The 22,594-nt window shown below is 39.2% G+C and overlaps 1 non-coding gene across 1 annotated transcript; it reads right to left on the bottom strand.

Moving 5' to 3' along the window:
- Positions 1 to 1,135: 1,135 nt before the first annotated feature.
- On the bottom strand, positions 1,136 to 1,206 carry TRNAE-UUC (transfer RNA glutamic acid (anticodon UUC)). The gene has a single exon. It is a non-coding gene; the product is annotated as a tRNA-Glu (tRNA).
- Positions 1,207 to 22,594: the final 21,388 nt, after the last annotated feature.

Below are 22,594 nucleotides of genomic sequence, written 5' to 3'. Positions count from 1 at the left end.
ACCACTACACTACAGAACTGCTTCTATGCAACTAGCAGTGTGGTAGTCACTGAGCAGTCAAAGAGCCTTGAAGGAATTCCGCTCACTGAGGGCTTACATTATGATTGGGAAGACAGGTAAGTGATATTAATTTAGAAACCACTCACAAATTGTATTGTGAGTCCCACAGACAATGAGTTAGAGGAATTCAGAAGTAGAAGTGAATTTTGAGGAAGATGCTTAAGCAAGGGAATTAGAAGAAAGGATGGATTTGGCTGTGCAGAACCATAACCAGAAGGTGAAAAGGGTCTGAAACAGGAGGTTAGAAAGAGTCTGGGCATTGATTGAGGAGAGCCAGAACAGGGTATCATTGTCCTATACAAGATGACTGTGGCAGCCTTTCTAGGAGGCTGCTGGCAGTAGGAATGGCGCCACACTAAAAGAAAGCCTGAAGTAGGAATTTAAGGCCTCAGAATTTAAGGCCTCTTGGAAATATGAGGGTGTGGTCAGATGCAGAGGTAGGGTGGTAGACCCAGAGTAGCTCAGAAAAATCTGGCAGAATAACTGCCTAGATCCTGGGATGGTTTTAACTGGGATCTCATTTCACAGAGTCTTAACAGCACTAGGCAGCCCTGACATATGTGTGCTCAGGAAGTGCTCATGTATTTGCAGTGCTAAGGCCAAGTATATTTGTCCAGAGCAGAAAGTCCCTGTGGAGGAATAATGTGAACTAAGGTAAAGAGATTGATGTGGGTTGATTGGAAGAGACTTGGGTGTGCTGCTCAAGAATTACTTGCATGAGTCCTAGCATATGGACTCTATCCTGTGTACACACAACAAAGTGATGGTGTGAAAGAATTTGTAATTCTCTCTCTTATCTCACTGCTGTTGTTAGTTGATGTCGCATCTGCCCCCGACTCATGGTGACCCCGTGCACAACAAAATGAAACACCGCCTGGTCCTGTGCCATCCCATGATCGGTTGCAGATTGGACCTTTATGATCTATAGGGTTTTCATTGACTAATTTTTGGAAGTAGATCGCCAGACTTTTCTTCCTAGTCCATCTTAGTCTAGAAGCTCTGCTGAAATCTATTCCACATTACAGCAGCACACAAGCCTCCACTGAGAGACTTGTGGTGGTGGCGGTGCATGAGATGCACTGGCCAGGAATTGAACCTGGGTCTCCAGCATGAAAAGCAAGAATTCTACCGCTGAACCACCACTGTCCTCCTCATCTCACTAGCTACCCCTAAACTGAAATTATAATCTTTTCAGAACACCATTTACACCTGCTACTATAGTAAGAATAAGAGTCAGCACTTCTCAGAAGTACTTTTGCCTCTAACCTGGTTCAGAATTAAAGTGCTCTAATTAAATGGAGATCTCATTATATTCTGCTCTAATCTTCAGCACAATCATAATGCAGTGATTACCTTGAATTAGTATTGCACATACTTCCACCCACTTATTTTTATGTCTCTGTACTTTAATTATTTTTCAATGAACATAATTCCATACCCTTCAATACTTAAATAATATTCACTTTAAATGTAACTACAAGCCTATAGTTCTCTGTGTGAGTGCTTGCATTGCAAATAATAAAAATTAGTACTGCTCTGGAGGCTGAAACAAAGCCATGCCTGAAAGAAATCAGTTGCCATATTAACAGAATCTTAAAATATTGAAATTTGTTGCCAAATTATTATTTCAAAAACATATAAAAGGATGATTTGTGTAGCCTTATTAACAAAAAATCTTTAGAAGGAAACAGCAATTCTCTGGAGAGTTTGGTTGCCTACTAACCACTTCACCAGGGACTTTGCTCTCAGTAGGGAATTGAGCTGGTATCAGATTTAAAAAAAAAAAAAAATGCACTGAGTTTTTTTTTTTTTTGTTTTTTGTTTTTTTTGTTTTTTTTTGCTAAGCATTGACTCTGAGAGAAATTAAATAGAGATTTTGATGGGTCAAAGGCGAAATCTCAGAATCAATAATCAGGTAACTAGCATGAAGTCCTTCTACCTGCCTAGCTATCTGCACGTGCATTCTTATTATCCAGGAAAAAGCATACCATTAATGCTCATATTGTTTCTAGTGTTCAGTCTTAGGAAGCCATATACTGCTTTATTTCTGCCAAGATATGTCCCAAAGGAGGCTTTGTCTCTGGAGAATTTTTTTTGCATTTTGTTGTACTTACTAGTATAGCTGCAACTAATATATATGCTTTGGTTGATATTTATTTCAAGCATATGGTCAATAGTAACTTGGACTGCAAAGTAAATAATTGATAAATTAATTTATGACCTCATACTACAGGGTAATGCTCCTGAACAACTAGAGAAGTGATAATCTCTGATTTAAAAAATAGTATATGAGCTAGAGGCCTCAGGAAAGGTTTATCAAGAGAAAAAAAGAGCTAAAATAGAATGCTATTTTGATTGTCTCTGATAAGGAGTAAACACAGAGTAGGTTTTATAAACCTTGAAGCTAGGTAAACCCTTCAAATTTAATCTCAGTCCCCTATTGTGAACTATTCAAACCTCATTGTCCAGGAAGTGCATTATCACTGCTGGAAAGAATCAGTGTTATTAAAATAACAAGTCTTCCTGAAAAACGTATCTGCAAAGTTGGCCACTCCGTCAGTCCGTGGAATAAGTCAAGCCATTTTACAAATTGGTTACTAAAGTTTTATCTGAAAAGGAGGGAAATAAAAGGAGCAAAAAGGATACCAAACTGTTTGGTTACGTAGGAGGAAAAGAGACTGAATTACTTTTTTTTAACCTTTGTACCAAACCAGAAGTTGTTGGTCTGCTTCCCCATGGGTGCATTTGGCATGATAACGACTAAATCACCTCAATCAAATATCATTTCAATACATGTTATATTTAAAAAGAAAGAAGATAAGTGTGTAGTCCATCATGACACAGTGAGTCAACCATTCAGATACCTTGTTCTTTACATGATTCTCTTTCCATGTTAACCCATTAGCTATTGTTCTTTTTTCATAGAAATCTTTCAGGCTATCAAGGTATTATGGTTTTATTTCACATTCAATACCATTCATTACCTTGACATTTGCCTAAAGGGAAAATACATAAAACCAGTAATCATGGATCAATTTAAAAAAAATCAAAGACAAGAATCACCACTTTCAGAGTAGCGACTGGGGTCTTAAAAGCCTGTGAGCAGCCATCCAAGATACTCCACTGGTCTCACCCCTTCAGGAGCAAGGGAGAATGAAGAGAACAGGATACAAGGAAAAGATTAGTCCAAAGGACTAAAGGACCGCAGCTACCATGGCCTCCACCAGACTGAGTCCAGTACAGCTATATGGTGCCCAGCTACCACCACTGACTGCTCTGACTGGGATCACAATAGAGGTTCCTGGACAGAGCTGGAAAAGGATGTAGAACAAAATTATAACTCACAAAAAAAGACCAGGTTTGCTCACCTGACAGACTGGAGAAACTCCGAGAGTATGGCTCCCCGACACCCTTTTAGTCCGTGGTGAAGTCACTCCCGAAGTTCACCGTTCAGCCGGGGATTGGACAGCCCCATAAAACAAAACGGGACTAATGAGGCACAGCAGTCCAGGGACAAGGACTAGTAGGCAGGAGGGGGAAAGAAAGCTGGTGATAGGGAACCCAAGGTTGAGAAGGGACAGTGTTGAAACGTTGTGGGGTTGTTAACCATTGTCATAGGGCAGTATGTGTACTAACTGTTTAATGAGAAACTATTTATTCTGCAAACTTTCATCTAAGGTACAAAAAAAAAAACAATTATCTATGTGAGATCAAATTGACAATAGCAACTCATAAGGTTTGATGGGAAGCCTAGGGGACAGTGAATTGAAGATAATGGTGATGGAATAATTTGGAAAAGGATAGTGACAATAGCAGCACAACTGGAAGAATATAATCCATGTCACTGAATTGTACATGTAGAAACTTTTGAAATGGTGTAACTTTGGCTATGTATATTTTCACCAAAAAAAAAAAAAATGGTCCTCCAAGTTTAAGAAGGGAGAGTCTTGACATATCGTGGGGTTGTTAACCAATGTCATAAAACAGTATGTGTACTTACTGTTTAATGAGAAACTATTTGTTCTGTAAAGCTTCATCCAAAGTACAATAAAATACATATATTAAAAAAAAAAAAAGAATTACCCCTTTCAGCATGACAGCATGTAACACTCCACAGAACTGTTCCCTGGTGAAACTGATGAAAGTATTTTTAAGAGCCACTATTTAAAGTCTCTGGAAATGGCCTTAAGGGCATACAGCAAATAATTAAACATTTATTTAAGAAAATCAATTGAAAGTCAATAAGAATAGTGAGAGTCTGTAGTATTTGAACCAAGACCTACTCCTTCCCTCCTCCCTTCTAGCTCAGCAAGATGGAAACTCCACTCCAGATTGGTGCAGCTAAGAACACAGAGCTCTCACATTCCCCAGATCCTAAGCAGAAGGCTAGCTTTCTAGGAGGGGCAGGATGTCAACATTTCTCATCATGCCCCCTTAGCTACTTGTTACTGAGGCTAAGTTCCTGGCAAATGCAGCTGAGTGGTAGGGGCCCTCCTGTACCTCCCAGCCACCACTCATGGGAAGGAGGCTGACCTTTGGAGTGGTGCCACTGAGAACACTGGGACCTGATCATCTTTGCTACAATATATTATCTAAAATGCTCAGCTTCCAACAAATAATTATAAGACATGCGAAGAAAGAGGAAAGTATGATTCATACATTGGGAAAAAAGCAGGTGACAGAACTGACTGTAAGAATGACCAGACTTCATATTAAACAAAGACTTCAAAGTCACTATTATAAATATGTTCAAATAACTAAAGGAAACCATGATTAAAGAAGTAAAGGAAGGTATGATGAAAATGTCACATCAAATAGAGAATATTACTAAAGATATATAAATTATAAAAAAAAAAATGGAAATCCTGGAGTTGAAAAGTACAGTATCTGATAGAAAAAATTTACTAGAGAGGCTCAACAGTAGATTTGAACTGGCAGAAGAAAGAATTAGTGAACTTCAAGATAGATCAATAGTGATCAGGCAATCTGAAGAACAGAGAGAAAAAAACATTGAAGAAAAATGAACAGAGCCTTAGAGGAATATGGGGCACCATTAAGCACAGCAACATACTCATAATAGGAGTACCAAGAGAAGAAAAGAGAAAGAAAGGAACAGAAAAAATATTTGAAGAAATAATGGCTGAAAACTTCTCAAATTTATTGGAAAACATTAATCTACACATCTAGGAAGCTCAATGAACTCCAAGTAAGATAAACACAAAGAGATCCACAAACAGACATGTCATAGTAAAAATGTTGAAAGCCAAAGACAAGTAGAAAATTTTGAAAGCAGCAATAAAAAAATTTACTCCTCGGTTACAAGGGGATCCCAATAAAATTAACAACTGACTGCTCATCAGAAACAATGGAAGCTTTAAGGCAGTGGAATAACATATTCAAAGTGCTCAAAGGAAGAAAAAAAACCCAACAACCTGTCAACCTAGAATCTTATATCCAGTAAAGCTATTTGTTCAAATACGAAGGCAAAATAAACACATTTTCAGATAAACAAAATGGAGAGGATTTGTTGCTAGCAGACCTGCCTTACAAGAAATACTAAAGGAAGTTTTTCAGGTGGAAAGCAAGTGACCCCAGATGGTAGTTTGAATCCACACATACAAAAAAATAGAGTACTGGTAAAGGTAATTATGGAATTATAAAAGATAGTATAAGTGTATATTTCTTCCCATTTCTTTTCTTAATTCATTTAAAAAGCAATTGTATAAAACTGTGTATATAATTGTATTATTGGGCCTATAATGTATACAAATGTAACATATATGCCAATAAGAGAATAAAGCAAAAGTTGGTTCTTTGAAAAGATCAACAAAATTGACAAACTTTAGCAATATTGACCAAGAAAACAAGAGAGAAGACTCAAAATACTAGAATCAGAAATAAGAGAGGATCCACCTATGAGCAGCTGACATTTAACAAAGGCCCAAAGTCTGTTAATTGGGGAAAGACTGTCTCTTTAATAAATGGTGCTGGCATAACTGGATATCCATCTGCAAAAAAATGAAACAAGACCTATACTTCACATTATACACAAAAACTAACTCAAAATGGATCAAAGACCTAAATATAAAATCTAAAATGATAAAGATCATGGAAGAAAAAATATGGACAATGGTAAGAGCCCTAATACATGGCAATAAATAGTATGCAAGCCATAACTAACAATGCACAAACACCTGAAGAGAAACTCGATAACTGGGAGCTCCTAAAAATCAAACACTTATGCTCATCAAAAGACTTCAACAAAAGAGTAAAAAGAGAACCTACAGACTGGGAAAAAAATTTTGGCTATGACATATCCGATAAGGGTCCAGTCTCTAAAATCTACAAGATACTGCAACACCTCAACAACAAAAAGACAACCCAACTTTAAAAAGGACAAAGGATATGAACAGACACTTCACCAAAGAAGACATTCAGGTGGCTAACAGACACATGAGGAAATGCCCACGATCATTAGCCATTAGAGAAACTACAAATCAAAACTACAGTGAGATACCATCTCACCCCAACAAGGCTGGCACTAATCCAAAAAACACAAAATAATAAATATCGGAGAGGTTGTGGAGAGATTGGAACACTTATGCACTGCTGGTGGAAATGTAAAATGGTACAACCACTTTGGAAAACGATCTCGTGCTTCCTTAAAAAGCTAGAAATAGAAGTACCATATGATCCAGCAATCCCACTCCTAGGAATATATCCTAGAGAAATAAAAGCTGTCACACGAATAGACATATACACACCCATGTTCATTGCAGCGTTGTTCACAATAGCAAAAAGATGGTGTCCATCAACAGATGAATGGATAAACAAATTATGGTACATACACACACAGAGAGACTGAAAACATTCCCCCTGAGATTGGGAACAAGACAAGGATGCCCTTTACCACTACTCCTATTTAACATTGTGCTGGAAGTCCTAGCTAGAGCAATAGGGCAAGAAAAAGAAATAAAGGGCATCCAAATTGGAAAGGAAGAAGTAAAACTATCCCTATTCACAGGTGATATAATTCTATACATAGAGAATCCCAAAAATTCCAAAAGAAAACTACTGGAACTAATAGATTCAGCACAGTACCAGGATACAAGCTCAACATACAAAAATCAGTTGGATTCCTATACACCAACAAAGAGAACTTCAAAAAGGAAATCAGGAAAACAATATCATTTATCATAGACCCTAAAAAGATAAAACTCTTTGGAATAAATCTAACCAGGGATGTAAAAGACCTATAGAAAGAAAACTACAAAACACTATTGCAAGAAACCAAAACAGACCTACATAAACGGAAAAGCATACCATGCTCATGGATAGGAAGACTCAACATTGTGAAAATGTCAATTCTACCCAAAGCAATCTACAGATATAATGCAATCCTTATCCAAATACCAACAGCATTCTTTAAGGAGATGGAAACACTAATCATCAACTTTACATGGAAATGAAAGAGGCAAAGCATTATTGAAGGAAAAGAACAAAGTAGGAAGCCTCTCACCACCTGATCTCAGAACCTACTATACAACCATGGTAGTCAAAACAACCTGCAACTTGTACAACAACAGACACATAGACCAATGGAGCAGAATCAAGAACCCAGATGTAAATCCATCCAGCTATGATCAGCTAATCTTTGACAAAGGATCAAAGTCCATTAAATGGGGGAAAAAAACCAAACCCGTGACCATCAAGTCAATTCCAACTCATAGTGACCCTATAGGACAGAGTAGAACTGCCCCATAGGGTTTCCAAGGAGCAACTGGTGGATTCGAATTGCCAACCTTCTGGTTAGCAGTCTGGGGTCTTAAAAGTTTTTGAGCAGCCATCTAGGACACATCTATTGTTCCCATCCCATCTAGAACAAAGGAGAATGAAGAAAACCAAAGACACAAGGAAAATATTAGTCCAAAGGACTAATGGCCCACATGAACCACAGCCTCCACCAGCCTGAGCCTGGAAGAACTAGATGGTGCCTGGCTACCACCACCAGCCTCTCTGACAGGGATCACAATAGAGGGTCCCAAACAGAGCAGGAGAAAAATGTAGAACAAAATTCAAATTCCCCAAAAAAGACCAGACTTACTGGTCTGACGAAGACTGGAGGAGCCCTTAACACTATGGTCTCACGGACACCCGGCTAACTCAGAGCTGAAGCCACTCCCCAAGTCCACCCTTCAGCCAAAGATTAGACAGGCCTATAAAATAAACAATAATACAAGTGAGGAATGTGCTTCTTAGATCAATCAAGTATACAAAATCAAATGGGCAACGCCTGCCCAAAAGCAAAGATGAGAAGGCAGGAACGGACAGGAAAACTGGAAGAATGGGCTCAGGGAATCCAGGATGTAAAGGGAAAGGGGGAGAGTGCTGACACATTGCAGGAATTGCAATCAATGTCACAAAATAATTAGTGTATGAATTTTTGAATGAGAAACTAATTTGTGCTGTAAACTTTCACCTAAAGCACAATAAAATTTAAAAAAAAAAGATCACAGCCAAGACCTTAAACCCAAAAAATAATAATCATAATCACCTGGCTAGCCAAAGGAATATTTTGCCCATTAGGTAATGCTTTGTTTAATTAAATAGGTCTGATTATTTCAGACGTTTTATTTGCTAGCTTGATGTTATGATTCATTCGTCTTAAATAGTATTTTATATAAGAAAAATAGTATGATACTGGCATAAGGATAACCAAACCAAAAACAAACCCGTTGCCTTCAAGTCGATTCCAGCTCATAGCGACCCTATAGGACAGAGTAGAACTGTTCCACAGGGTTTCCAAGGAGCGGCTGGTAGATTCAAACTGCCGACCTTTTGGTTAGCAGCAAAGCTTTTAACCACTGCGCCACCAGGGCTCCAGCATAAGGGCAGACATACAGATTAATGAAATACAATTGAGAATCTATAAATAACCTCATGTTTCAAATGTCAACTCATTTCTGACAAGGGTACGAAGACCATTCAATGGAGAAGTAATAGTTTTTTCAACAAATGGTGCTGTGACAACTGGATAGCCACATGCAAAAGAATTAAGTGGGGCCCTTAACTCACACCATATATAAAAATTTATCAAAATTGATAAGGGACCTAAATGTAAGAGCTAAAACTATAAAGCTCTTAGAAGAAAATCTAGGGGTAAATCTTCATGACCTCATATTTAGCAATGGATTCTTAGATATGGTACAAAAAGCACGCCTGCCCTGAAAAGATATGTTGTTGTTGTTGTAAGTTGCTGTCAAGTTGGCTCCTATTCATGGCCACTTTGTGTATAACAGAATAAAACATTGCTGGATCCTGTACCATCTTCATGATCATTGGTATATTTGAGCCCATTGTAGTGGCTATTGAGTCAATCCATCTCATGGAGTGTTTCCCTCCTTTTAGCTGGCCCTCTGCTTTACCATAGTGACTCATAGTGACCCTATAGGACAGAAAAGAACTGACCCATAGGGTTTTCTAGGCTGTAATCTTTATGGGAACAGATTGCCAGATCTTTTCTCCTGCAGAGCGGCTGGTGGGTTCTAACAGCTGACCTTTAGGTTAGCAGCGAGAGCTTAACCATTGCCCTTCAGGGCTCCTATAGGGTTGCTATGAGTTGGAATCAATTCAACATCACACAAAAACTACTTTACCAAGCATAATATCCTTTTCTAGCTATTGGTCTTTCCTGATGACATGTCCAAAGTAAACAAGCTAAAGTCTCACCATCCTTGCTTCTAAGGAGCAATCTGGTTGTATTTCTTCTAAAATAGATTTGTTCATTCTTCTGACAGCCCAGGATATATTCAATATTCTTCGCCCTACAAGATACATCACTCATTTATTCATTACACTTTTATTTAACTTTTAATTGTCTTTAAAACACTTGCTTGGTGGTGGGAACACATAGACAAATAGAACTTGTGGAACTCCCAATCTAGCAGGTAGCCAGACATATAAATTACCTCCATAGGGTTCAATAACATGTCTTTAGAATTTGTGAATAAGGTCAGATTAAAGTCTCCCTCTGAGTGAAAAGCAACATAAAATGGATGAGCTTAGCCATCTGTAGAAACCCCGCTGCCTAACGGATGGCTTATAAATGTGCTGTTGATAGAGATACTTGGAAACTATCAGAGTCAGATGCAATACACAAGGACCAGACCTGTAAGAGTGATGGAGACATGTGCCTGAGCCAGGCTCTGAGTCCTCTGCAAGCCTCTGGCATCATAGGGAAACCACATCCACGAAAATAAGTCTGAGAACACACTCTGCACCCCTTGCTTTGCTCTCTGATCTACCTACCCATGGACTTTCTCTTGTCTGCCTTGGACTTGTTTCCTATCTTTCAACCTCAGTACCTCATTCTGGTCACATCTTCAACACCACTTTTGTCTCTTGAAGTAGGCTTTGGCATTTTACGCATGTTCTTGCAGGATCCCACCCTCTGGCCCAGAGCTTGTCTTCACACTAATAGCTCATCTTTGCTCTGCTCTGGTATCTGATGCACATGGAACAATGAGAAAGCAACCTCAAGAAAGCCTTCTTGGAATGTGATCGATGTAATAAACTATTGTAACCTGCTCAACTGTTTTGTCTGAAGTAAATGATGTGTCAATAGAAAGGGGACATTCTGCATGGGGTGTAGGAAAAAGGGAGCCAAAGGACAATCTCTGTCTGTGGATCTCCAGGATAGTCCTATGCTCCTGACCCACTGGCCCATGTGTAACAGGATTTTTGTTTGTTTTAAAAAACTTTATTGACATATAATTCACATACCATATAATTCATCCATTTAAAGTGTAAAATTCAATGGTATTTTGTATATTCACAGATATGTGCAACCACCATCAAAGTCAATTTTAGAACATTTTCATCGCCTGAAATAGAAATCCTGTACCCTTTAGCTATCCCCTTTCTATCCCCCTTCCCCCCTCAGACCTAAGAAATCACTAATCTACATTCTATCTCTACAGATTTCCCTACTCTGGACTTTCATATGAATGGACTTATAATATGTGGACGTTTGTGACTGGCTTCTTTCACTTAACATAATATTTTCAAGGTTCATCCACATTGTAGCATGTATCAGAACTTCATTCTTTTTTATGGCCAAATAATATTCCATTTTATGAACATACCACGTTTTGTTTATCTGTTTCTCCATTGATGGACATTTGGGTTGTTTCCACCATTTAGCTGTTATGAATAAAAACCAGAAAACCAAAGCCATTGCTGTCGAGTCGATTCTGATTCATAGCGACCCTATAGGACAGAGTAGAACTGTCCCATAGAGCTTCCAAGGAGCAGCTGGTAGATTTGAACTTCGACTTTTTGGTTAGCAGATGAGCTCTTAACTGCCGTGCCACCAGGGCTCCACTATTATGAATAATACTATCATAAACATTCATGTTAAAGCTTCTGTGTGGGCATGTGTTTGTATTTCTCTTGGGTAGATACTTAGAAGTGGAATTGCTGAGTATATGGTAACTCTATGTCTGAGGAACTGCCAGACTGTTTTCCAAAGTGTCTGCATGATTGTTCCAGGATTTTTGGCAAATATAAGTCCAAAGGGGAAATAGCTCTGTCAGGTGACAGTAGCTTTATGACTCCACCCATTCTAATGATCTGACTTCTTGTGATCTGATTCCCATGCTCACTCAACGATCATCCAGTCGGACGATTGTTTGGCCTCCCAGTATCCATTTCTACCAGGAAAAGGATGTGCTGACCAACTCACATGAGTAATCCCATTTACTTGATGTTCTGTTTCTCACTGTAACATAATAAATTGGCATTTTGGTCTCATGAATCTAATCACCTATAGGTTTAATGCTGAACTCCAGTGTCCGGACCTCCAAATTGGATCCCATCACCTGTGAGGTCCCTTTGGAGAGATCCACCAGCCTTCCCCTCTAAAGTTTCTATTAAATGAGATCACTGTCATTCAACAAGAGAAGTGCTCTAATAGGTATGGACTCAGAGTGATTCTAAGTCTTAGGCGGAAGTGAGGGCTGAAAAAGCCTGCATAGAGGAGATACTTGAGCAGGATTTTAAAGGGTTTTTATTTGGTTTCATGATTTGGGTATTGCTTTTCTAATGCTTATAAAAGTAATAGTAATGCATATTCAGTGTTCAAAATTTGGGAAATATAAAAAAGCATGTTGTTGTTGTTGTGTGCCATGGAGTCAATTCTGCTTTACAGTGATCCTATATAGCAGATTAGAACTGCCCCATAGTGTTTCCTAGGCTGTAATCTTTAATGCAGCACATCATTAGGTCTTTTCTCTCACGGAGCAGCTGGTGGGTTCAAACCGCCGATCTTTCAGTTAGCAGCTGAGTGCTTGACCATTGTGCCACCAGGGCTCCTTACAAAAAAGCATAAATAGGAAAAATGTTTAACCATGATTACAATTCAAGCATTGGAAGAAGTCAGGAAGTAGCTTCTATAAGGCATTCTTTCCTGAAGTCTTATAATCAATTTTTCTAACATTGGTTGCACACAATCACGCAAGCCCAAACCCAAAACTCAACGTCATATCTATCACACCACCACCAGTTGCCACCGAGTTGATTCTGACTCATGGCAACCCCATGTGTGTCAAAGTAGAACTGTGCTCCATAGGGTTTTCAATGGCTGATTTTTCAGAAGTAGATTGCCAGACATTTTTTCCAAGGTGCCTCTGGGTGAACTTGAACCGCCAACCTTTTGGTTAGGCAAGCAGCCGAGCATGTTAACCACTTGTACCACCCAGGGACTCCACTGACAAATCAGAGTAGGCCAATTTCAAATGGAGGCAAAAATTCAAGCTTTGGCTTTTGGAGGATTCACTTCTGAGTTCAGACCTGTTATCTCAGTGCTTCTCCAATTGCAGTCCACAAACCCACCAGCATCAGAATCATCTGAGGCAACTTGTTTAAAAATGCAGATTCCTGGGCCCCACTGACGGCCTACTGAATAAGAATCTCTGAATATGAGGTCAATAGTCTGCATTTTAAACATTCATGTACACACTGGAGTTTGAGAACCACTTTTACAAAAGCTTTTTGGGGCGGTGAAAATGCTGGTTTGAGGATGTGACTGTGGGTACTTTAAAACATATCTGAGACCAGCAATTCTTTTGCTTTGTCTGATGTGGAAATCAAAAAGCCTCTCACCATAGAGCAATCACTGAGGTATGTGCAAAGTTCAAGTGCAAATATGGAAGGGTATAATCATTGCACCGACTATGTTGCATCTGGCCTTACCAAAATATGAGGCCTTCCAATTTGTTTCTGGATGTTATTTAAGGTGGTAGTTTGGGGCTGTAAATCTAGATATGATTAGTGAAAAATTACCAATGTCTCTGACCAGCATGATCAAGAATTATTTTCAATAACAATAAAAATAAATTAATTAAGTTAAAAAAAAAAAAGAATTATAGCCCTGAGCTCAAATCAGAAACAAAAACCAACAAAAGAATGCTCCTTTTTTCCCAAGGGTTGAAAACCTTAGGTAATAGTTATATAAAGCTGCAACTATTTATGTCTTCTTCTGAAAAGTCCTGGATTTAGAAAGCCAATGTGGTTCTCAGGGTAGCATTGGGTACTGCCAACCCATATTTTCCCTCTTCTTTACACTTGGGAAACTGACCAATTTTACTATTTAAAAGGGGCAAATTCGAGTGGTTTGCAAGTTATTTAAAGTGAATTTGTGACAAGTATTGGCTGCTTTAGCAAAAATTTGGGAAGGCTGGGAGCACAGTCATTGGAGAAAGTTCTAAACTTGATAGACCATAGTACAGACTCACTAATACGAACTTTTTTAAATAGCTGAATTACGGATTTCTAAAACTTCAGATTTATTTGTTCATATGCAAGCAGTGACTAAGTGACAAGATCATGGCCAAAACCAAACCTATTGCCATGGAGTCAATTCCGACTCTTAGAGACGCTTTAGGATGGAGTAGAACTGTCCCATAGGGTTTCCAACGCGGTAAATTTTTACAGAAGCAGAGTCACATCTTTCTCCCGAGGAGTGGCTGGTGGGTTCAAACCTCCGACCTTTCAGTTAGCAGCCGAGCACTTTAACCACAGCCCCACCAGGGCTCCTTAAGATCATGGCTGATCTCCTTTAATCAAGTGATTCAAATCTATCCTGTTTTTAGTCCTGCCCTTCTTTTCAGCTCCATGTAGCTTTCCAAATTTGTTGAACTATTTTCCCCTTCTACTTGTAGGCCCCAGGGCAGACCAAACCTTGAGGCTGGTTCTACTCTTAGTAAGCAGTTAAATATATAGACTCTGACATGGAAAAATGCTCTCACTACCTTGTTAAGTGAAATAAATGCAGAAAGAAACAGACTGTACTGTACATGCCAGTCACAATAAAAAGAAAATGTGTTATATATACACAGAAAAATGACCAGAAGGGATCTTTCGCTTATGTGTGTATGTGTGTGTGTAAATTTAATTTTTTTCTGTATTTTCCAAATATTCTACAATAGCACATAATTCTTTTATAACCAGATTAAAAACTAATACATGCTATTTAAGACAAAAGAAAAACAAGTTTGTCTCAGAATTCGTTTTCTTTGGAGTTGGTATCTTATTACTTACCCACCCTTTACATTCAATCACTCTTGTTCCTGTCTTCATTGTGGACTATCATCCTGATTTTTTTTTAGTGGTAAGAAAATATATAATGAAATATTTGCCATTTCAACATTTTTTACGTGTACAAGTCAGTGACATTAATTATGTTCACCATGTTATGTAACCATCTGTTTCCAAATCTTTCCATCACCCTTAACAGAAACTCAGTGCCCCCTAAGCAATGTCTTCCCCTTTCCCCCTCCCTCTCATCTGGTAAACACCAATGAACTTTCGTCTCTATGCATTTGCCTATTCTGGATATTTCACATATAAGTGAGATCATACAATATATCCTGACCTTTTGACATGTGTCTTGCCTTCTATCTCTTGCCAGTTCCCCTAGTTTCTGACCTGTGGTTCTCTGGACATTACTTGACTGCTGTCAGATTTCTGAGCTTCTGCCTGTGAGGGGACTACTGCCTTCATTGGCCATATACTTCCTGGCCTCTTATTTCAGTTTTTCATGCCTTTTCCCATTCTAGCTTCACTTTATGTGGTCCCTGTTGCTGCCCAAATTTCCAAAACAAATGTATAAAATTGAAGCATCAGGTTTGTTTCTTTCTTCACAAATGGGTCCTTATGTCATCAGGGTGCTTAGTTGTGAACAAAACTCATTCTAGGGAGTTTGAGCAGAAGTGAAATGTATTTAGCTCACAGAATCTCCTGGAGGACCAGAGAATGTGGCATGGAGGTTCCACAGTCCAGACAGTACCCTAACCACATCTCAGGACTGCTCCTGTGGAGACCCTACAGCCACCACCACCAAGCCCAGGATGTTCTCGCTAGGATTTTGGCCACCTCTGCCTCTGAAAGATGGATGCCACTCAGTCATCGTGCCTGTCTCCTAATGTCACTGGCTTCTGAACAGAAGTTTCACTTCTATTGCTGTGTCTGGTCACCTGAAGCTTAGATCAAAAGTTCATGCCTTAGCTGCAAAGCGAGCTGGGAAAATGAGCCATTGTCTTCTATGTTGGGGGAGTGAGAATCAGAGATTGATGAGATAGGAAATTGTTAAATATAGTAAGGGGTTCAAAAGGTGCTTGGCAGCCAAAAGCAAGAATATTATCTACTACACTGCAGACAGAATATTTCAAGCGTGGAGAATTACATTCTTGAATGGTTCCCCCTCACTCTTTCCATCTTTAGTTTGATTTTTTGTTGTTGTTTGATTTTTTTAATATATTTAATTCTATCTAATTATGAAAGTAATACGTGCTCAATGGAGGACAATTTTAAAACTGAGAAAAACTCAAAGAAAACATTTAAAAATACTTGTAATCTCACCAAGGAGCCCTGGTGGTGCAGTGATTAAGTGCTCAGCTGCTAATCAAAAGGTTAGTGATTCAAACCCACCAGCCACTCCTCGGGAGAAAGATGTGGCAATCTGCTTCCATAAAGATCACAGCTTTGAAAACTATAGGGCAGTTCTACTCTGTCCTATAGGGTCGCTATGAGTCAGAATTGACTCGATGGCAATGAGTTTTGGTTTTTAGTAATCTCATCACCCAGAGATAAAGCACTGTTGCCATCTTGGTATATGTCCTCACATTCTTTTTTCATATGAATATACACAGTAAGAGCCCTGGTGGCACAGTGGTTAAGAGCTGGGCTGCTAACCAAAAGGTCAGCAGTTCAAACCCACCAGCCGCTCCTTGGAAACCCTATGGGGTAATTCTACTTTGTCTTATAGGGTCACTGTGAGTCGGAATCGACTCCACAGCAGTGGATTTGGTTTTGGTTTATATACAGTAAAGGAAAGGTCCCTAGGTGGCTCAAATGGTTTTCGCTTAACTGCTAACCTAAAGGTTTGAACCCACCCGGTTGTACTACAGAACAAAAGGCCTGGTGATCTGCTTCTGTTAAGATTACAGCTAAGAAAACCCTATGGAGGAATTCTACTCTGTAAAATATGGGGTCGCCATCAGTTAGAATCGACTTGACAGCAACTAACAAACTAGTTACAGTAAAGGATATAATATGAATACCATTTTGTAGTCTTCTGCTTTTACTTATCAATATGCCGTGAATTCTGGGTTTCTGAGTTAATTTCTAAATCCCACAAATGACTTTACACTATTAAAGTGCCTAACGGCCCTAATTGAGTTTATATCAAAATTATCAGAAATTTTTGAATTAGGGAGAACCAATTTAATGTATCTTACTGCTATTTGTCCTTTTGGAGAAACAATAGCTACAAAAGAAAAAAACTCCTGAATTTTTCTTCAGTGAAGATCCTACTAGGACCTTATTTATCAGACTATCCAGCCAATGGTGACTGGCTGTTACTATAGTCATCTGAATTAAAATGATAAGAAATATTTGTGGCTAGCAATATTTTATTAAATATTTTAACGTTTTATCCAATAGCTAGTATATAAAAGGAATGTTTGTGCTAATCAGAGAATATCTAACCTCATTTAAAATCTCCTCCTACCCTTCAGCCAAAGATTAGACAGGCCTATAAAACAAATAATAACACATGTAGTTCAACTATATGTGCGAGACTAAATGGACACACCAGCCCAGGGGCAAGGACAAGAAGGCAGGAGGGGACAGGAAAACTGGACAAACAGAAACGGGGAGTCCAAAGTCGAGAAAGCGAGAGTGTTGACATGTTGCAGTGTTGGTAACCAATGTCACAAAACAATATGTGTATTAATAGTTTAATGAGAAACTAATTTGCTCTGTAAATTTTCACCTAAAATACGGTAATAATAATAATAAAATAAATTAAAAAATGGAAAAAAAAATCTCCTCCTTACATTCACCTGTGTCGACATAGGACTGGTTGTTGCTGTTTTGTTCTTGTAAAGGTCACTGAGGGACCCAAGAAGTCCCGAAGATCTTTCCAAGAAGACTCGCCACTCTGCTGGGGTTTGGGTCAAGTTTTGAGATTGGAACTGCACAAATTCATTCTTATCCTTACCCCAAAGGCCCTGATTTACCCAGAACAATATCTGGGCTTGTCTCTTGTTCGTCGTCAAGACTTTTAATGCCTACATTCACCTACTAGACAGAAAGTGTCAGTCAGATATTGTGCTTTACAGTGTGTGCTATGCACTGATTTGTGAAAGCTGCTGATGTCTGTCATTGAAAATTCCCAAAGTCATGATGAACTTTGAGCATTTGATCTGTTTGTTTCTCATCTGTAGTAGGCCGAATAATGACATCAGAAAGACATCCCACCCTAACCCCTGAAGCCTGTAAATACACTACGTTATATAGCAAAAGGGATTTTGCAGATGTGATTAAGGTTATAGACCTTAAAATAGGGAAATTATCCTGGATTATCCAAGTGGGCCCAATCTAATCACAAAAGCCCTTAAAAACAGAGAACTTTCTCTGCCTTGAAGCAGAGGAGAGATGTAGCAGGAGAAGTCAAAGAAATGTGAAGCATGAGAGGGCTCGACCTGCCATTGCTGGAGGGAGCCTCACAGAAAGCATGAGAAGGAATGTGGGCAACCTCTAGGAGCAAAGACTGGCCCCTGACTGACAGCCAGCAAGGAAACAGTTTTACAATCACAAAGAACTAAATCTGGCCAACAATCTGAATGAGCTTGGAAGCAAAGTCTTTCCCAGAACTTCCAGAAAGGAACACAGCTCTGCCAACGCCTTGATTTGGGCATTGCAAGACCCCAAGCAGAAGACCCAGTTGAGCCATGCTATACCCAGATTTATGGCTTACAATACTGTGACGCAATAAATGGGTGTTGTTTTAAACCACTAAATCTGTGGTAATTTTTCACAGCAGCAATAGAAAACTAACACATGGCCTATATTAAAACCTACCCTTGAGAAGGAAAATTCATTTTAAAGCTAAATTGTTGTTGTTGTTGTTAGGTGCCGCCGAGTCAGTTCTGACTCATAGCAACCCTATGCACCACAGAACCAAACACTGCCCGGTCCTGCACCATCCTCCCAATCGTTCTTATGCTTGAGACCATAGTTGCAGCCACTGCATCAATCCATCTCGTTGAGGGTCTTCCTCTTTTTCACTGACCCTCCACTAAGCATGATGTCCTTTTCCAGGGACTGAATCCTCCTGATAACATGTCCAAAGCATGCAAGACGTAATGTCGCCATCATTGCTTCTAAGGAGCATTCTGGTTGTACTTCTTCCAGGATAGATTGGTTCGTTCTTTTGGCAGTCCATGGTATATTCAATATTCTTTGCCAACACCACAATTCAAAAGTGTCAATTCTTCTTCAATCTTCCTTATTCATTGTCCAGCTTTCACATGCATATGATGCGACTGAAAATACCACGGCTTGGGTCAGGCACACCTTAGACTTCAAGGTGACACCTTTGCTTTTCAACACTTTAAAGAGGTCTTTTGCAGCAGATTTGTGCAATGCAACGTGTCTTTTGATTTCTTGACTGCTGCTTCCATGGGTGTTGATTGTGGATCCAAGTAAAATGAAATCCTTGACAACTTCAAACTTTTCTCCATTTATCATGATATTGCTTATTGGTCCAGTTGTGAGGATTTTTGTTTTCTTTATGTTGAGGTGTAATCCATACTGAAGGTTGTGGTCTTTGGTCTTCATCAGTAAGTGCTTCAAGTCCTCTTCAAATTATTAGGTTAAATTATTAGGTTATAAACAGAGCTTTCTGTGACCCAAGAGTATTGACATACTAATTATGATAACGTCATAATTACTTCAGTAAACTCTAAAGCTAAACAATTATTGCAGTACTCCAGACTTGCTAAAAAACAAACAAACAAACAAACTCGTTGCCATCAAGTCGATTCTGACTCATAAAAACCCTACAGGACAGAGTAGAACTGCCCCATAGAGTTTCCAAGGAGCACCTAGTGGATTCGAACTGCCAACCTTTTGGTTAGCAGCCATAGCACTTAACAACTACGTCACCAGGGTTTCCAGACTAGCTAAAAGGGGGCTCTTTTCTAGATAAATTCCCTATTTGCTTCTAGAATCATTACTTTAGAGGGTTGTGAATGTTTTGCATGTAACATTTATTGTGTTTAAAGAAGAAAAGGGGATAGACAGTCTTTTAAAAGTTAAAACAGATTCTAGTTCTAGGACTCTATATATTGTCATCTTTGGATGTTAAGGGGATGAGAATATATAAAGCTGTTATAAAATGATCCTGATAGGTCATTCTGAAATATGGAGAAGCTTCAGATTCCAATCTCATTATCTAAGGTGGCAGTTTTTCTACTCCACAGTCCAATAAAGTCAGAGCCTACTGAAATGCAATTCAGAAATTAAGAGAGAGTTGTTAAGAAGAGTTCCTGGAAACAAGAAGGAGCCACAGTTTTGCAGGCAGCCAATTTCAGGGGTCAATTCGTTGTGTCTATCTTTTTAAATCAACATATTCTGCTTCAGACTTTGATGTAGTCAGAGAAAAGAAGCCACAGAGAAATACATCAGGGGCACCCTAATGGTGTGCAATGTGAACTGTGGGTGGCCTGAGCCCACAGAGATGCTTCTTTGTTATTAGAAATGATAATTGCTCATCATCATCGAATGGTTGCCTGACAAGCATGAAGTCATTTGAGGATTAAAATAATTTTTAAACACTAACATGTCGAGGGCTAGAAGAAGCTGTCCTGATCACGGAACTGCGTCCTAAGTTGTTCCTGTTACTTCCAAGTTGACCCTGATCCCGAGTTGTACCCTGTTACTTACCTAAAAAAACACTTAACTGTAAGTACGGTTTGTGAGTTCTGTGAGACTGTTGTAGCGGATTACGTAATCTGAGGATAAGAGGGAGAGTACTGAGGGGAGGGGGAGTAGCTGATGTTAGAGATGATGGAGTGGTACAGCAGTTTGGAGAAGTTGGACATTTGGGACATCTTTATACTCTGTCTCATAGGAACCAGCTTTGTGCTGATCTTTATAAAAGAAATTATTCGTTTAGTTGACCTGTGTTATTAAGGTACTCCATGGAGAACATAGTGACCAAACTCATTTTTGCTTTGGCTTTTGAGATTTCTCAGGTAGATTTTAAGAAAGAGCATTCAATTACTTTATTTAAATGTATTATTGAAAAGTAAAATGCCCTGATATCCTCTATCCCTAGAGCCCCATTAGAATAAACATATAAAATATAATTGCAGCTGGTTTAGAACTATATTTATATCATCTACAGCTCAGAGTATTCCCAATGAGGGTAAGACCAGATGCAAAGTTGGAACATATTAAATAGATTGCTTGTTTAAAGTGTTAGGAAAAATAATCATATAATATGATTTCGTGTGAGACAAACACAAAGTCTTATTAAGATTATGTGACCAACGGCCAAATCTGTAATAAGATTTCTAAATATTATTTGAATTAGTAGAGTTATCTAAATTGCTTTTTTTTTTTTTGATGGGGTTTTCTGTTTGTTTACCTTTTTTTATTGTAGTAAAAATATATATAACAAAACAGTTGCCAATTCAGTAATTTTTACATGTACAATTCAGTGACAGTGATTACATTTGTCTTGCTTGCAGCCATCACCACTATCTTTTTTCAAATCATCCCATCACCCTAAATTGTTTTTTGTACCAGATTTATAACTTTCAATCTCTACTACTACCCTCAGCCAATATAATATATTAAGTAGCAGCTTCAAAAACACATTGCATTATAAAGAAAAAAGTAGTAATTTTATCGTGGAAAGTGTGGAGATTACCTCCTTAATCAAGTTACCATCATCAATAATGGGACAAACTGACCTCCTGACACCATGCACTGAGAAGAACACAACATCACTTTTCTGGTATTTCTGCCAAATACGTACAACCTGAATCTAAGCATGAAGGAATATGCAAACCTAAATTGAGGGACATTCTACTAAACAACTAGACTGACTATTTTAAAAATGTCAATGATGGGACTTCCAGCAAAATGGCGCTCTAGGCAGAAGCACCACACCAACCCTCCACAGCAAAGATCCGAAAAACTAAGCCAAACAGAGAAAACAGCAATCCTGAAACCCTAAAACATCAAATGAAGAGATAAAGAACTTAGCCAAGAACCAATGGAGTGAGAAAACTGACAGAGAACGGAGAGTGAGGAGAGATTCATGCAGAGGTCCCCTATCAGCTAACACAGCACAGATCCACCACCTTGGACTCCTATCAAAGACCAGCAAATAGGGGGTATGAGAAAGCAGCTTCACGGAGCTTCCAGCAGGAGACAAAACAACCGGTAATTTGCAATATACACTTTCCCACCCCCCCCCACCCTTCTTCACCCCCACTCAGCCTCCTCTGCCTCCCGTGGCCACAGTCTCTTGTCCGGGAAGCAGCGGCTGCTTGGATTCCACTCTCTGAGTGCCATTTGTTGTTGCTTTTTTTCCAATTCTTTTTATTTCTTCCTTACCTCTCACCACCTCCTCCTCCTTTCCATAAATACCTGGCTGTGTGCACTATCTTTGCTTCTTCCTGAGGGGCTGCGGAGCTCCGTTCGAGGGTGGAGTTGCTTCCTGGTCTGGGCTGCCCCACTGGTGGGATCCCGGAGCTTTTGTTTGTTTGTTTATTTTGGGTTGTTTGTTTGTTTTCTTTTCCTTTCCTTGAGTTGGGAGCCCATTCTGGCCGAGCGGTGCTGCATGGCTTGGAGCCTACCCCCTCGGCTTGCGGAGATGCGCAGAGGGATCCCTGAGGGCATTTCTTTTTCTATAGGGTTTTATTTTTCTGTTTTTTGGGGGGCTTTTCTTGTTCTTTTTTTTTTTAATTTGTTTTGTTTTCTTTTCCCTCTTTTTCTTTCTTCGTTACTCAGTTTCTCGTCTCTCTATACCTTCCTTCTCTTTCTGTTCCCTGAATACCTGGCAATGAATACCTCTAAGCCTTCTAGCCAGGCTGTACTGCAACACCTGAGAACAACTTCCCCAGACCTCATAGCTGCACTGGTGGGATCCCTGGGAGCTTTGCTGTTCTTTTTCCTT

Source organism: Trichechus manatus, unplaced genomic scaffold, assembly GCF_000243295.1.
Source record: "Trichechus manatus latirostris isolate Lorelei unplaced genomic scaffold, TriManLat1.0 scaffold00046, whole genome shotgun sequence".
Lineage (NCBI taxonomy): Eukaryota > Metazoa > Chordata > Mammalia > Sirenia > Trichechidae > Trichechus > Trichechus manatus.
Note: the sequence above shows the minus strand (reverse complement) of the source record. Positions and strands in the feature narration are given on the sequence as shown.